Below are 15,412 nucleotides of genomic sequence, written 5' to 3' on the forward strand. Positions count from 1 at the left end.
AAAACCTACAATGAGATACTATCTCATCCCAGTTAAAATGGCTTTTATACAAAAGACAGGCAATAATAAATGCTGGCAAAGATGTGGCGAAAAGAGAACCCTCATGCACTGTTGGTGGGAATGTAAATTAGTACAACCATTATGGAGAACAGTTTGGAAGTTCCTCAAAAAACTAAAAATTGAGCTACCATATGATCCAGCAATCCTGCTGCTGGGTATAACCTAAAAGAAAGGAAATCAGTATAGTGAAGAGACTTTTGCACTCCCATGTTTGTTGCCCCATTGTTCACAATAGCCAAAATTTGGAAGCAACCTAAGCAACCTAAGATGGATCTGTAGAGAAAATGTGATACTTAATACAATGGGGTACTATTCAGCCATAAAAAAGAACAATATCCTGTCATTAGTAACAATATGGATGGAACCGGAGATCATTATGTTAAGTGAAGTAAGCCAGGTACTGAAAGACAAACATTGCATGTTCTTGTTTATCTGTGACACCTAAAAATCAAAACAGTTGAACTCATGGAGATAGAGAGTAGAAGAATGATCACCAGAGGCTGGGAAGAGTAGTGGGGTTGGGTTAGGGATGAGGAGGAGGTGGGGATAGTTAATGGGCATAAAAAAAAATAGTCAGAAAGAATGAATAAGACCTATTACTTGATAGCACAACATGATGACTATAGTCTATAATAATTTAATTGTACATTTTTTAACAAGTAAAAGAGTATAATTCGATTGTATGTAACACAAAGGACAAATGCTTGAAGGGATGGGTACCCCATTTTCCATGATGTGATGATCACACATTACATGCCTGTATCAAAACATCTCACCCCATAAATATATACAACTACTATATACCCCCAAAATTAAGCTTTTTAAAAATTGAAATGTCTATGTCCTAAAACACTATAAACAGGATTAAAGGTTAAAAGAAACAGGAGAAAATATTTGTAATATGCAGAAAAAAAGGTTCATTTATCATTACAAATTAGAGAAAGTCAAATATCCAATAGAAAACTGATAAAAAATATTGAGATGTCAACAAAGAAAAAAATTATAGGAGCAAACAATGAAGTTTAATCAAGGCAATGCCCATTAAAACAAGGTAAAATTTTTTACTTGCTAAATTGGCAAAGATTTAAAAAACCCAGAATCAGTGAACTTAAAGAGAAATCAATACTCATATAGTATTGAATATATTTATCCTGAGAATATAAATTGGTATAGCCCTTCTAGAGGGCAATTTGGCAGCAGGTATCAAAAACTTATAAAACATGTATACTCCTGGTGGATCCATTTCCATTTAAGGAAATGAGGATATGGATAAATACTCAAGTACAAGAATATTTATCAGAGCTTTATTTATAACAATGAAAGAATGGAAAGAACAAAACCAAAAATAAAGGGAATAGCTCATGGCATATCCATATGATGGGAAGACTAAGGCATTATTAAAAATTATGCTATAGAGAATATTTTGGCTAGGTATGGTGCCTCACACCTGTAATCCTAGCACTTCTGGAGGCCAAGGCGGGAGGATAGCTTGAGGCCATGAGTTCGAGACCAGCCTGGTCAACATAATGAGACCCCATGTCTACAAAAAATGCAAAAATTAGCCAGGCATAGTGACAGGCACCTGTAGTCCTAGCTACTTGGGAGGCTGAGGCAGAGATCACATGAGCTCAGGAGTTCAAGGCTGCAGAAAGCCATGATGGTGCCTGGAGGGGGAGGGGGGTGGGGAAGGCGGGATTCCATTTCTAAGAAAAAAAAAGAGAGAATATTTTATGACTTGAGAAAATGTTCACCATATATAAGTTTTAAAAGCAGGTTATTTGCCTAATTTATTTAATACTTATATATAGCATTTGTAAGTCATGGGCACTAATCTATACACTTTACAAATATTAACCTATTTGATCCTTATAACAACTCTAGTGGTAAATATTATTATCCAAATTTAATAAGTGAGAAAACTAGGGTGCCAAAAGTTAAAATAACTTGCAAACCCAGGCTACTTCTTCAAAAAGCTCAATTACATGAATAACAAAAACAAAAGAATATATATGCATAGAAAACGAGGAGGTAAGAATAACAGTTGTCCCTAGTATCTATGGGGGATTGATTCCAGGACAAATGTAGCATTTGCATATAATTTAGGCACAACCTCCTGTATACTTTAACTCATCTCCAGGTTACTTATAAAGCCTAATACGACGTCTGCATATCACTTCATTCATGTGGATTCAACATAATACTTGGCACTCAGCAAATCCGGCTTTTTGGAACTTTGTGAACTTTTTTCTGATATAATTTCCACCCGATGTTGGTTTAATCTATGGATGCAGAACCCACAGATACTGAAGGTTGAATATGTATCAAAATGTTAATAGCAGTGGTTTCTACAAGTGGTGGGATAACAGGCTATTCTTATTTCTTTTGTTATTTTTTGAATTTTCTATAATGAACATACTGAGCTGTTCTTCATTCACCAAGAGTAATACATAGTTTATTTCCACATCCCACATATGGAATTTTCCAACAAGGCATCGTTGTAAAATGTTAGAATCAATATTAAATGAAGCAATGAATACTCAGTGAATGTGTTAAATAAAAGCTGAGTTTTAAAAATCAAAACAATCTTGTCTTCTGCTTATAATGAACACATTTTAACAGAGAATGGTTATAAAGAAAAGTAACATTCTGTAACATAAGAGAAACTACCTAATTATGCAGTTTGTAGTTTCTTAGAACACAGTATCCTAATATTCTGATTTTCTGGAGCAGAAAATAAACATTAGGAAGGACTTACTTTGAAGAAAATATTATCAGCCATTGACAGCTAGCAATTTATTTAGAGAAATAATATTTTAAAAGACTATAACAGGCTAGGCACAGTGGCTGTCACATATAATCCCAGTGCTTTGGAAGGCCAAGGTTGGGGGACCACTTGAGGCCAGGAGTTTGACACCTTCTCTCTGAAAAACAAAAACATTAGCTGGGTGTGGTGGCATGCACCTATACTCCCAGCTACTCAGGAGGTGGAGGCAGAATGATGGCTTGAGCCCAGGATTTTGAGGTTGCAGTGAGTTATGATCATGGCACTACACTTGGCCTGGGTGACAGAGCAAGACCTTGTCTCAAAAAAAAAAAAAAAAAACACTCCTCCGCCCCCAAAATCCCATAAAACTATAACAAATGATTCAGCGGGTCAAAGTACTAAAAAGGACAGGTTGAAACTGCAATGTAATTCAGAGGTAAATCTAGTTTCAAATTCATCAAAAAGCTATAAAGGAGTAGCAGAAGATGCCATTTTTGAATCAGCTAAAGTGAAGAAAACTGATTATCATACCCAAAAAATAATGTTTGTTTCAAGTAAAATAGTATATGTACATTCATTCATTCAACAAATATTTTTTGAAGAAATACTATGTGGCAGGCACTGTTCTAACATGGTATTTGGGTAAACATACAATAAATTAAATAATATATAAAAAAATGTTAAGCAGAGGTAGGTAAGTGCCACCAAGGAAAAAACTAGAGCAGGAGAAGAGTATGGAGTATGAGAGGGAACAGGGCTCTTATAGACTAGATCACCTGAAAAGCCACTGGATTGGCACTTGAATAAAGTGAAGGTGTGTGAGCCATGCCAAATCTGGGGAAAAAGCTAGTGCAGAGACTGAGTTGGGAGTATGCTCACTGTTCAAGGAAAACCAAGAAGGCCAATGTGGCCAAGTCAGAGTCAACAGGGCAGTGACTAGGACAGTGCATGCAGACTGCGATCACACAAGGCCTTGCAGACCATGGAAGGAGTTGGGGTTTTTACTCTCACTGTGATGGGAAGTCACTGGATCATTCTGAGCAGAGACTTGATGTGATCTGATTTACATTTAAAAATAGGCACTCTCGGCCGAGCGCGGTGGCTCAAGCCTGTAATCCCAGCACTTTGGGAGGCCGAGACGAGCAGATCACGAGGTCAGGAGATCGAGACCATCCTGGCTAACACGGTAAAACCCCGTCTCTACTAAAATACAAAAAAAATTAGCCGGGCGAGGTGGCGGGCACCTGTAGTCCCAGCTACTTGGGAGGCTGAGGCAGGAGAATGGCGTGAACCCAGGAGGCGGAGCTTGCAGTGAGCTGAGATCCGGCCACTGCACTCCAGCCTGGGTGACAGAGCGAGACTCCGTCTCAAAAAAAAAAAAAAAAAAAAAAAAGGCACTCTCATCACTTAGCATATTGGGAACACTAGTGCACTGCAAGAATGTTATCAAACCAGTTAGGAGGTGACTGTAGATGTCCAGGCAAGAGAAAATTTTGCCTTGGACTAGGGTAACAGTCATAGAGGCAGTGATGAGACGTGGGACATACTCAGAAACAAAAGCAGTATGAATTTGCTAATAGACTGGACATTAGAGAAATGAGACAGGGGGATGACACTGAACTTTTGGGCTTGAGTAAACAAGTGTCATTTAAGCGCTTAGGAACATTTTGCTTGATAGCTTAATCTGCCTATACACTGGGGATTTGAAGAATTGAAAAATATCAAATATCAAATATGTTCAATTTATAAATGTGACCTAAAATGCTTAAAGAGATGTATTAACTAAATTTGCAAATGGGTATTACTGTTTAGGACAATGTAATCCTTTCCATTAGAGTTTATCAAACATTCATCAAAGAACAAGAGAAAATGACTGTTCTTTATTTTTAGGCAAAAAATAATTCAATTTACTAATCTTTTTATCCTATTTATAAATTGAACCTCAAGAATGAAAAACAATTAGGTTTTTACATTTGCAACTATAATAAATAGTATATTAATTTTAAATCCAAATTGCCCAACAATCCTTTCTAAATACAAAAGCCCCATAGAAACTAAAAAACTCGAATTGACACAGTATTTAGCGACACAGGAAAAATGTCTGTGACATATTAAGTGAGGGGAGGGAGAAGCAAGTCCGAAAATGTTGCATACATTATGTGAGAAATGTGTATGTATACTGTTCTTTATAATAATAAGCTTTCTTCTAAAGAAGTTGTGACCAATAAACTACAATCAGTTTTTCACACACTGTGGTCTTGAAAAAACATTCCTCTGGAGTCCCAGCTACACGGGAGGCTGAGGCAGGGGGATGCTTGAGCCCAGGAGTTCAAGGCTGTAGTGTGCTATGATTGCACCTGTGAATAGCTCCTGCACTCCATCCTTGGCAACATAGCAAAACCCCACCTCTAAAACAAACACTCCCAAAACATTCTTTCTCTACCCAAAAGCAGACCCTCAAATAGTTGTTGAATCAGTGAATAAAATGTTAACAGTATTGCCAAAGAATCAGAGCTTATTTTTGTTTCACCTCATATTAGTATTTCTCTGGATTTCCAAATTTTCTATAGCAATTGTATATTCTTATAATCAGAAAAAAATTTTAATGGTGACTATAAGAACTGTTTTAATAACATGAAAAATTGCTTATAATATTGATGGAAAAAAGCAAGAAAGATGGAATATGGTTATGAACACAACTACACAGAAAAGTTTTAAAAGGGGCCGGGCGCAGTGGCTTACACCTGTAATCCCAGTACTTTGGAAGGCTGAGGCAGGTGGATCACATGAGGCCAGGAGTTTGAGACCAGCCTGACTAACATGGAGAAATCCCACTCCTATTAAAAAAAAAAATTAGCCAGGTGTGGTGGTGGGCACCTGTAATTCCAGCTACCCAGGTGGCAGAGACACAAGAATTGCTTGAACCTGGGAGGCGGAGGGTGCAGTGAGCTGAGATCATGCCACTGCACTCCAGCCTGGGTGACAGAGCAAGACCCTGTCTCCAAAAAAAAAAAAAAAAAAAAAAAAAAAAAGGATTCATGGAACAATGTCCAATATTGACAGTGCATGTCTACTAGGGCTATGTGGATCACTCTCCTTTGCCAGAATGTTTAAACTTTTCTGATCTCTCCTCATTTCTTTCAAGAACAGATTCTATGTAGATTCAATGAATTTCATATTGCCAAATCACATGGACATTTTTCTGTCATCATCTTCCTCAACCTCTTGGCAACAATCAATACGAGGCTTCCCTTGCTGAAATACTCCTCTTTCTTCCCTTTCCTCCTACCTTGCTAGCTACTCATCATTGTTCTCTGCTGATTTGGCAGGTTTGACCATTGTTCTAAGCTCAATTCGCATATCCAGCTGTTCACTTGATACATATCTAATCATGTGGATTTCACAAGAGGTATCACACACTTACCATGTCCAAAAAGAGGGTTCTGATTCTAATTCTCCACCCCTACCAACCTGCCCTTCTGCAAGTCCTCCCATCTCAGTGAATGGTCCCAGCATTATGGTACCAACCACCCAGGCCCCAAACCTATGAATCATCCTTGATTCTTTTCTATCACCTCCATGTAATGGCCCCCGCCTGCCATGCTATTTCTCTACAAAGCCTTCTAGAACACATCATGCCAAATGAAAAACAGCTGACCACCATGATGTTAAGCATCTCAAACAAATTAACCTTTCAAGGGCAAAACCATTTATTAATTTTTCCCTGGCCACAGAAAAATTTTCAGGGATAAAATTATTTTCTGTTAAAAAAAAAATCCTTTACCATACACTACTATTTTTTAAACGATGTATTTATGTATTACTTCAGTAAATTAATTTTAGTAAGAAAAATCAATGTATGAGGAGAGACTAGTGTAACTGCTGAGAGAGAAAGACACGTTACTAAGAAATGAACAGAAAGTGCCACCAAGTGGGAAAACGGTATACATGCAATAGAGAAAAATCTATCCAAGCCATGTCTTGTTTTGTTTTTTTTTAACTTGGTTCAAAGGACTTCAAGGTTCCAATACTTCAAACCACAAAAAAGCACATCTTCATTTCTTCCGATACAAGTGAAAACAGTAATTTTACACAGCCATGCATGAAATAGCCCAAACTTTCTACTTTTCTACACTAATTCTATATAAAAGCTAACTACCATAACAATGAAAATGAAGACTTCTGTGTGTTACTGTATAGACGGTGGCAATTAGATAACTTCAGAATAAAACTGAAGGCAATAAATGTGGTATTGAACAAAATAAAGACAAGAACAAGAAAGAAAAAGTAGTATAGAATAGTATTTGGGCTGGGCACAGTGGTTCACGCCTGTAATGTCAACACTTTGGGAGGCCAAGGCAGGTGGATAGCTCGAGCCCAGGAGTTTGAGACCAGCCTGGGCAACATGGCAAAACCCTGTCTCTACAACATACATACATACATACATACATACATACATACATACATACAAAAAGTAGCCAGGCGTGCTGGCCTGTGCCTATAGTCCCAGCTACTCCAGGGGCTGGGTCAAGGCTGCAGTAAGCCAAAATCGTACCACTGAACTCCAGCCTGGGTGACAGAGCGAGACCCTACCTCAAAATAAAATAAAATGTTACTTGTTATCTACTTAAATACTTTCAGAGTATTCTACTGAATTAAATTAAATATAAATTCCTGAAGAAGAAATTAAATCTTGTTGCTGATCCTATAAGAGAATAAAACGGGCCGGGTGCGGTGGCTCACGCCTGTAATCCCAGCACTTTGGGAGGCCGAGGCGGGCGGATCACAAGGTCAGGAGATCGAGACCACGGTGAAACCCCGTCTCTACTAAAAATACAAAAAATTAGCCGGGCGCGGTGTGGGCGCCTGTAGTCCCAGCTACTCGGGAGGCTGAGGCAGGAGAATGGGGTGAACCCGGGAGGCGGAGCTTGCAGTGAGCCGAGATCGTGCCACTGCACTCCAGCCTGGGCGACAGAGCGAGACTCCGTCTCAAAAAAAAAAAAAAAAGAGAATAAAACATATAGGAAAATGAAGGTACTGTAAAAACAAAACAAAACAACAAAAAACAAACCAGACACTAAATTAGAACACTGTATTAGTACTAGTATTCATTAAATGCCTATAAACTACAAGAGAACAAAGACCATACATATTTCACTCACCACTGTGAATATATAAACCCATCAAGGTCTGACATATGGGGGGTGCTCAATATATATTTGTTGAATGAATCAAGTTTGCAAGCAGACTGTGTTAGGTTCTAGGCAATCCCCGTTTCTTATTTTCAATGCATGTGAAGCTCAACTGCCCATCCGAGAAGTTTGCAGCACCATCTTTTGTTTTTGTACTGGTGGACTTAGCAGTCTTTACTGGTGGCTGGCAGATTCAAAGAAATGAAGGCCTTTAGACCAGAGAGATAAAATGAACTCATTTTTCCACAAGATTTCTAATGTTTCCCATAAGATTAGAGAACATTAAGTGAAACAGAGAAGCTGACTAAAATTCTATCCAAAACACTAATGTCTCTAAGGGAAATCTTTCCCTAAGTGAGATTATGCAGCTACTGAACAGACTCATAAGACTATCACACTTGGTACCTGAGAACTCAGGACAGAGGACAGGAATCACAGTTTGCCAGCCGGGCAGCATCAGAGGTTCCTCTCCCTGGGAGTCTGTGCCATTGTTCATGCAAGTGACAGCTCACCCAGCCGTCCAGAAGCTTTTCTAATTTTTATTTTTATTTTTTTGAGACGGAGTCTCTGCTCTGTCGCCCAGGCTGGAGTGCAGTGGCACGATCTCGGCTCACTGCAAACTCCGCCTCCCAGGTTCACGCCATTCTCCTGCCTCAGCCTCCCGAGTTAGCTGGGACTACAGGCGCCCACCACCATGCCCGGCTAATTTTTTTTTTTTTTTGTAGTTTTAGTGGAGACGGGGTTTCACTGTATTAGCCAGGATGGTCTCAATCTCATGACCTTGTGATCCGCCTGCTTTGGCCTCCCAAAGTGCTGGGATTACAGGTGTGAGCCACCGTGCCCGGCCCAGAAGCTATTTTCTTTAACTCCCGAGGTGACATAGCACAGGCTCGAGGGAGAAGAGAGCAACATGAGGCAGGTGCAGGAGCTGCCTTAACTTCAAAGCTTTATGCTCCACCAAAGCCAACGTCTCTAATAACTCCAAAGGCATACTTCAGGATTCCCTTTCCCACAGGGTCATGCCAGTTCTGAGAGCAGCAGCACTCACCAGGCATTTCTAATTCCTCTCAATCCAGATGCAATTTCCCAAACAGAGGTCGATTTTATGTTGCAATACTGTTAATACAATTTTATCTGGTTTCCAGGATAACAGAGCTAGGCATTTAACTGAAGGTCATATTCTCCTAAACCTCAATTTATAAAGTTAAGTTGAATACTACACTAGATAAAATCAAACCAAAATCCTATCTCCAGCACCAATCTCTATCCTAACCAACAGGCTAGCTTTCAACTGTCTACTCACCTTCTCATGTGGTCGTCTATCAAGCTTCTCATACGTAACGTAGACTACCTCTTCTCAACCTGCTCCCCCTACTCCACTCTTCCCTATCTCAGTAACTGTACCTCTAGTAGTTCAGGTGAAAAATCCTGAAGTCATCTTTGACTGGTTTTTCTTTCAAAAGCCAATCAATCAGCAAATCCCGCTGACCCCATCTTACTTGGCACCCTCTAAGAGGGCCTCCAGTGATCGCCGCCTCCTGGTATTCACACCCTTGTTTAATACCCTCTTCTTAAGTGTGGCTGGACTGATTGACTTGCTTCTAAAAAACAGACAGCTGAAGTATGGGATGTCACTTCCTAGATGAGGTTTAAAAAGACTGTGCCATCCACCTTGGTCTGGGGAAGCCAGGCGCCATGTCATGAGGTGGGTGGTCTGTGCAGAGGTCTACTGAGTGAGCTGGGAGGCAAATCTTCTGACATCTGTCTACAGCCACGTGAGTAAGTGTGGCAGTGGGTCCTTCCCAAGCCAAACCTTGAGAGCACAGCAGCCTCAGACAAGATCTCAATTGTAACCTTGTGAGACCCTGAGCCTGAGGCACCCAGCTAAGCTACACTCAAATTGCTGTGAGATAATATTTACTGTCTTAAGCTAAGTTTGGGATAACTTGTTCCACAGTAATAGACAACTAATACAACCCCAAACCTCCCAACCTGCATCACTAGCACCCTAGTCCAACCCCATCAACTGTCTAGATCAGGACTTACAACAGCTTCTTAAGCGATTAGCCTGCTTCCACACTTGTCTTGCCCCCTTCCTTTATTCTTCGTAGCAACCACAGAGATGCTTTAAAAATGTAAATCAGAGTGCAAAAGTCATTAAGTGGGCCCGAGGAATGTAGACATCTGCACGTGGTATGTGAGGAGAATGCTGCGGTAGCCCAGCAGGATGTGTCAGAGCTTTGTGGGGGAAAGAGCCTGTCCACACAAGGAGAGGGGAGGGTGGCAAGCTGGTTTGGGGGCTGGAGGCAAACTGGGGTAAGGACGAAGTCCAGTGGGGGAGGGGGATGAGAGGGCAGCAATGGGAACTTAGTTATACACAGTGGAATTGAAAAAATAACTATATTAAGAAAAAAACCAGCTATACATGGGAGAGGGAGAAAACTAGAGTGTAACCTGTAGTGTCGGACTGCCGTCAGTGGTACTGGTGGGGACACACAATCGTTACACCTGTTGTTCCCTAGCTTGTCCACTGAGAAGGCCTGGGAGCACTGACATTCCAATAACGATGAGCACAGCTGACATTCATATCTTCATTTCTAACACCACTCTCCACTAAAAAATAAGCAAATGGTCAGCTGTGGTGGCTCATACCTGTAATCCCAGCACTTTGGGAGGCTGAGGTGGATGAATCACCTGAGGTTGGGAGTTTGAGACCAGCCTGACCAACATGGAGAAACCCCCTCTGTACTAAAAATACAAAATTAGCCAGGGTGGTGGTGCATACCTGTAATCCCAGCTACTCAAGAGGCTGAGGCAGGAGAATCACTTGAACCTGGAGGCGGAGGTTGCAGTTGAGCTGAGATTGTGCCATTGCACTCTAGCCTTGGCTATAAGAGCAAAACTCCGTCTCAAAAAACAAAAACCAAGCAAAACAAGCACGGGGTTCCTCAGAGAAATGGCTTTCTCCAAGGCTGGAACAGAGAACCTCTAAGATTAACCTGGAACACCTCATGTCAGAAAGTAAGAAGGTGCTCCAAGAATGATGAAGATATTTCAAAAGGACCCCCCACCCCATGCTAATAGACAAAAAAATAAATAAATAAAAATATATTTATTTTATAAAATAATATATATATTATTTTATATATATTTTATATATTAAATAAAATAAAAAATATATTATTATTTATTATTTATATATAATATATAATTATATATCATATATAATTATTAATTATTTATATATATTATTAATTCCATATATATATGGAATTTAAAAAACTCACCATCCTGGCCAACATGGTGAAACCTCATCTCTATTAAAAATACAAAAATTAGCTGGGCATGGTAGTGTGCACCTGTAATCCCAGCTACTAAGGTGGCTGAGGCAGGAGAATCGCTTGAACCTGGGAAGCGGAGGTTGCAGTGAGTGGAGATCGCACCACTGCATTCCAGCCTGGCAACAGAGCGAGACTCTGTCTCCAAAAAAAAAATAAATAAATAAAATAAAGGAAAAGTGGCTGGGCATGGTGGTTCATGCCTGTAATCCCAGCATTTTGATAGGCCAAGGTGGGAGGCTCACTTGAGGCCAGGAGTTACAGACCTGCCTGGGTAACAAAGGGAAACCGTGTTTTTATAAAAAAAATTTTTAGCCGGGCGTGGTGGCTCACGCCTGTAATCCCAGCACTTTGGGAGGCCTGGAAGGGCGGATCACGAGGTCAGGAGATCAAGACCACCCTAGCTAACACGGTGAAACCCCGTCTCTACTAAAAATACAAAAAAATTAGGTAGGCATGGTGGCGGGCACCTGTAGTCCCAGCTACTAGGGAGGCTGAGGCAGGAGAATGGTGTGAACCCAGGAGGCGGAGCTTGCAGTGAGCCGAGATTGCGCCACTGCACTTCAGCCTCAAAAAGAAAAGTCTCAAAAAAAGCAGTTGGCAGGAACAAAGTACCTAGACATTTCTCAGAAGACATACAAATGGTCAACAGCTATATGAAAAAAATGCTCATTGTCACTATCATCAGGGAAACGCAAATTACCACCACAGTGAGATATCACCTCATACCTGCTAAAATGACTTATCAAAAAGACAGAAGATAACAAGTGTTGGCAAAGGTATGAAGAAAAGGGAACCTGCAGCCAGGTGCGGTGGCTCATGCCTGTATTCCCAGCGCTTTGGGAGGCTGAGGTGGGTGGATCATCTGAAGTTGGGAGTTTGAGACCAACCTGGCCAACATGGCAAAACCCCATCTCTACTAAAAATACAAAAATTATCCAGGAATAGTAGCTCACACCAGTAATCCCAGCCACTCAGGAGGCTAAGGCAGGAGAATTGCTTGAAGCTGGGAGGCAGAGGTTGCACTGAGTCGAGATCGTGCCACTGCACTCCAGCCTGGGTGACAGAGCGAGATTCTGTCTCAAAAAAAAAAAAAAAAAAAGAAAAGGAAAAAAGGGAACCTGTACATTGTTGGTGGGAATGTAAATTAATATAGCACTATAGAAAACAGCATGGAGGTTCCTCAGAAAACTAAAAATAGAATTACCATATGATTCAGCAATCCCACTTCTGGGTATATATCCAAAGGAATTATACCCAGAAGTAAGATTCCTGAATTATGCTGAAGAGATACCTGCACTCCCATGTTCACTGAAGCATTATTCACAAAGCTAAGATAAAGAAGCAATCTAGGTGTCTATAATCGGATGAATGGATAAAAAAAAAATTGTGGTATATGTACACAATAGAATACCATTCAGCCTTAAAAAAAGAGGGAAATTCTGTCATTCGGATATCATGGGTGAATCTGGAAGACATTATGCTAAGCAAAATTAGCCAGGCACAGCAAGATAAATACTGCATGATCCCACTTATATGTGGAATCTTAAAAAATTGAACTCATAGAAGTAGAGACATCCAGGTACCAACTCCAGCTGCCCAGAACGGGCACTATGGTCATGGTAGAAGGGACAGCAGTGCTGAGGCAGAACAGACTGGGCACCAAGGCACAAGATTTCTATAACTGGCCTGATGAATCCTTGAGAAAATAGGACAGTACACTCGTGGATCAGCAGCACATTCAACAGAATGTAAGAGCAGGCTGCTCCAATATTGACAAAATTCTTGAACCACCTGAAGACCAAGATGAAACTGTACGGAAATAGGAACACTTAAAGCAATTCTGCCTTCAGCTAAATGGACTTGAGGTCAAACTTCAGAGTGAATGCCATCCAGATACTTAAATGACAGCAAGAGAACAATGGATTTGTCTTTGTGCAACTCATAAAACAAGAGTGTCCTGCTATAGACTACAATAGACATACATTTGATGGTGCTGTGTCTTCTGAACAGCAATATTTTCCCGGCAAGGTTAGTATAAAGGAATCATCGGTAGCAAAACTAGGATCAGCATGCCATAGGATTTATATAATATTTTAATGTGCTTATTTTCATCACTGGCAAATTTTTGATAAATATGAAAATGAGACATTTTTGTGTCATCGGTTTACTAACTTTGTGCTGAAGTATAATTTGATGTCCAAGGATAACCTGAGTGTAACAATTTTAGAAGAGGAAGCTCAGAATTCAGTTTCTAGGGAAAAGTGAAGCATGAAGGGAATTATATAGAAAAATGTACTGATCACATAATTAACATTAATTATGTGCTGTATATATCATTTTAGACATATCAATCATGTGTCCATATTATAGCTTGTTTAGTATAGGTTTTGGTATGCTGTGTTTATCTTTTATTAATAAAATGGGAATTGCTTTTTAAGTTATGCATAAGCTGTATATTCCCCAGTTTGGCACTCATGGGTTTTCAATAAGATTAGGGCCAGGTGCGGTGGTTCATATCTGTAATCCCAGCACTTTGGGAGCCCAAGGTGGGTAAATCCTTTGAGCTCAGGAGTTCGAGACCAGCCTGAGAAACATGACGAAACCCTGTCTCTATGAACAATATAAAAAATTAACCAAGCATGGCTGTGCAGGCCTGTAGTCCCAGCTACTTAGGGGGCTGAGGCAGGAGAATCACTTGAACCCGGGAGGCAGAGGTTGCAGTGAGCTGAGATCATACCACTGCACTCAATTCTGGGCAACAGAGAGAGACTCTGTCTCAGAAAAACAAAAATAAAAAATAAATAAGATTAGTATTATCTGTTTAAAATGCCTGTTAATAAAAGAATTTACAGTTTGTAAAATTGCTGCTAAATAATCACTGGATCACAATCCTTATCAAACAAATCCACCTATAAAAAAAAATGAGTGAGCTTGAGGTTTTGTACAAGCCATATACTAAACAGGTGGTTTCCTTTGGTTTTACCTCTCAGTATAGATATTCTAGAAACTTCTGTAGTATACACTTCCATCGTACCTGTTAACTTTCCCAAAATGAGATTAAAGTGTTATAAGATTCTGTTTAGTTTTAATATGCATGTGATTATTTGTATATCTAAATATAAATGCAAATGAAGCATTAATACCTAAATAATCTTACTATGCTACATAAAGTACATTCTAGGCTAGCATACTTGGAAAGGGTTTACCTTTCTACAACAGTAGACTGTTACATACAAGATGATGATAATGGTAAGGTACATAAATGATGTTCCCACTGGCAACCTGCCCTGCCTGCCACTTCTCCTTCCCTTAACCCTCTTCTCAAACTACTTTAGCTGAGAAGCTTTTCACCAGACTGTGATTTAGTGATGGATTATACCTATTTATATTCATATTAACTGCTTACTGATTATATTCCATATTAGCTATTACATTACACTACAGGAACAATGTATTGGCATAGGCCCTTGCTTATCTTTGTTTTGCAAAATTGTTCTAACTACTTAGAAAATAGTCCTTAAGGCCGGGCGCGGTGGCTCAAGCCTGTAATCCCAGCACTTTGGGAGGCCGAGACGGGTGGATCACGAGGTCAGGAGATCAAGACCATCCTGGCTAACACGGTGAAACCCCGTCTCTACTAAAAAATACAAAAAAAAAAAAACTAGCCGGGCGAGGTGGCGGGCGCCTGTAGTCCCAGCTACTCGGGAGGCTGAGGCAGGAGAATGGCGTGAACCCGGGAGGCGGAGCTTGCAGTGAGCTGAGATCCGGCCACTGCACTCCAGCCTGGGCCACAGAGCGAGACTCCGCCTCAAAAAAAAAAAAAAAAAAAAAAAAGAAAATAGTCCTTAAAATAGTTTCTGTTCCTGTCAGTAATATTAGTCTTTTCATCTAACCATCTAGGCAGCATTAAATAGAGTTGAAGAAATATTTTAGTATTTATTTTATACACCCTGTCCACAAAGTTTCTGTTTGAATTATATGCGCATGTGAGATTATCTGCAGTAATTCACAGGTTCTGAGGGTGTTGATAAGTGGTCATATGTTTTTTGGACTTT

General features: G+C 40.1%; 2 protein-coding genes and 1 pseudogene across 2 annotated transcripts in view; 2 read left to right on the plus strand and 1 right to left on the minus strand.

Moving 5' to 3' along the window:
* Nucleotides 1–15,412, plus strand: part of METAP2 (methionyl aminopeptidase 2) — an 817,888-nt gene that overhangs the window by 279,904 nt on the left and 522,572 nt on the right. The window lies entirely within an intron of this gene.
* NDUFA12 (NADH:ubiquinone oxidoreductase subunit A12) overlaps nt 1–15,412 on the minus strand; it is a 42,052-nt gene that overhangs the window by 5,599 nt on the left and 21,041 nt on the right. The gene's annotated exons all lie outside the window — the stretch shown is intronic.
* LOC126930303 (MOB-like protein phocein) lies at nt 12,968–13,622 on the plus strand (annotated as a pseudogene).

This window comes from Macaca thibetana, chromosome 11, assembly GCF_024542745.1.
Source record: "Macaca thibetana thibetana isolate TM-01 chromosome 11, ASM2454274v1, whole genome shotgun sequence".
Classification (NCBI taxonomy): Eukaryota; Metazoa; Chordata; class Mammalia; order Primates; family Cercopithecidae; genus Macaca; species Macaca thibetana.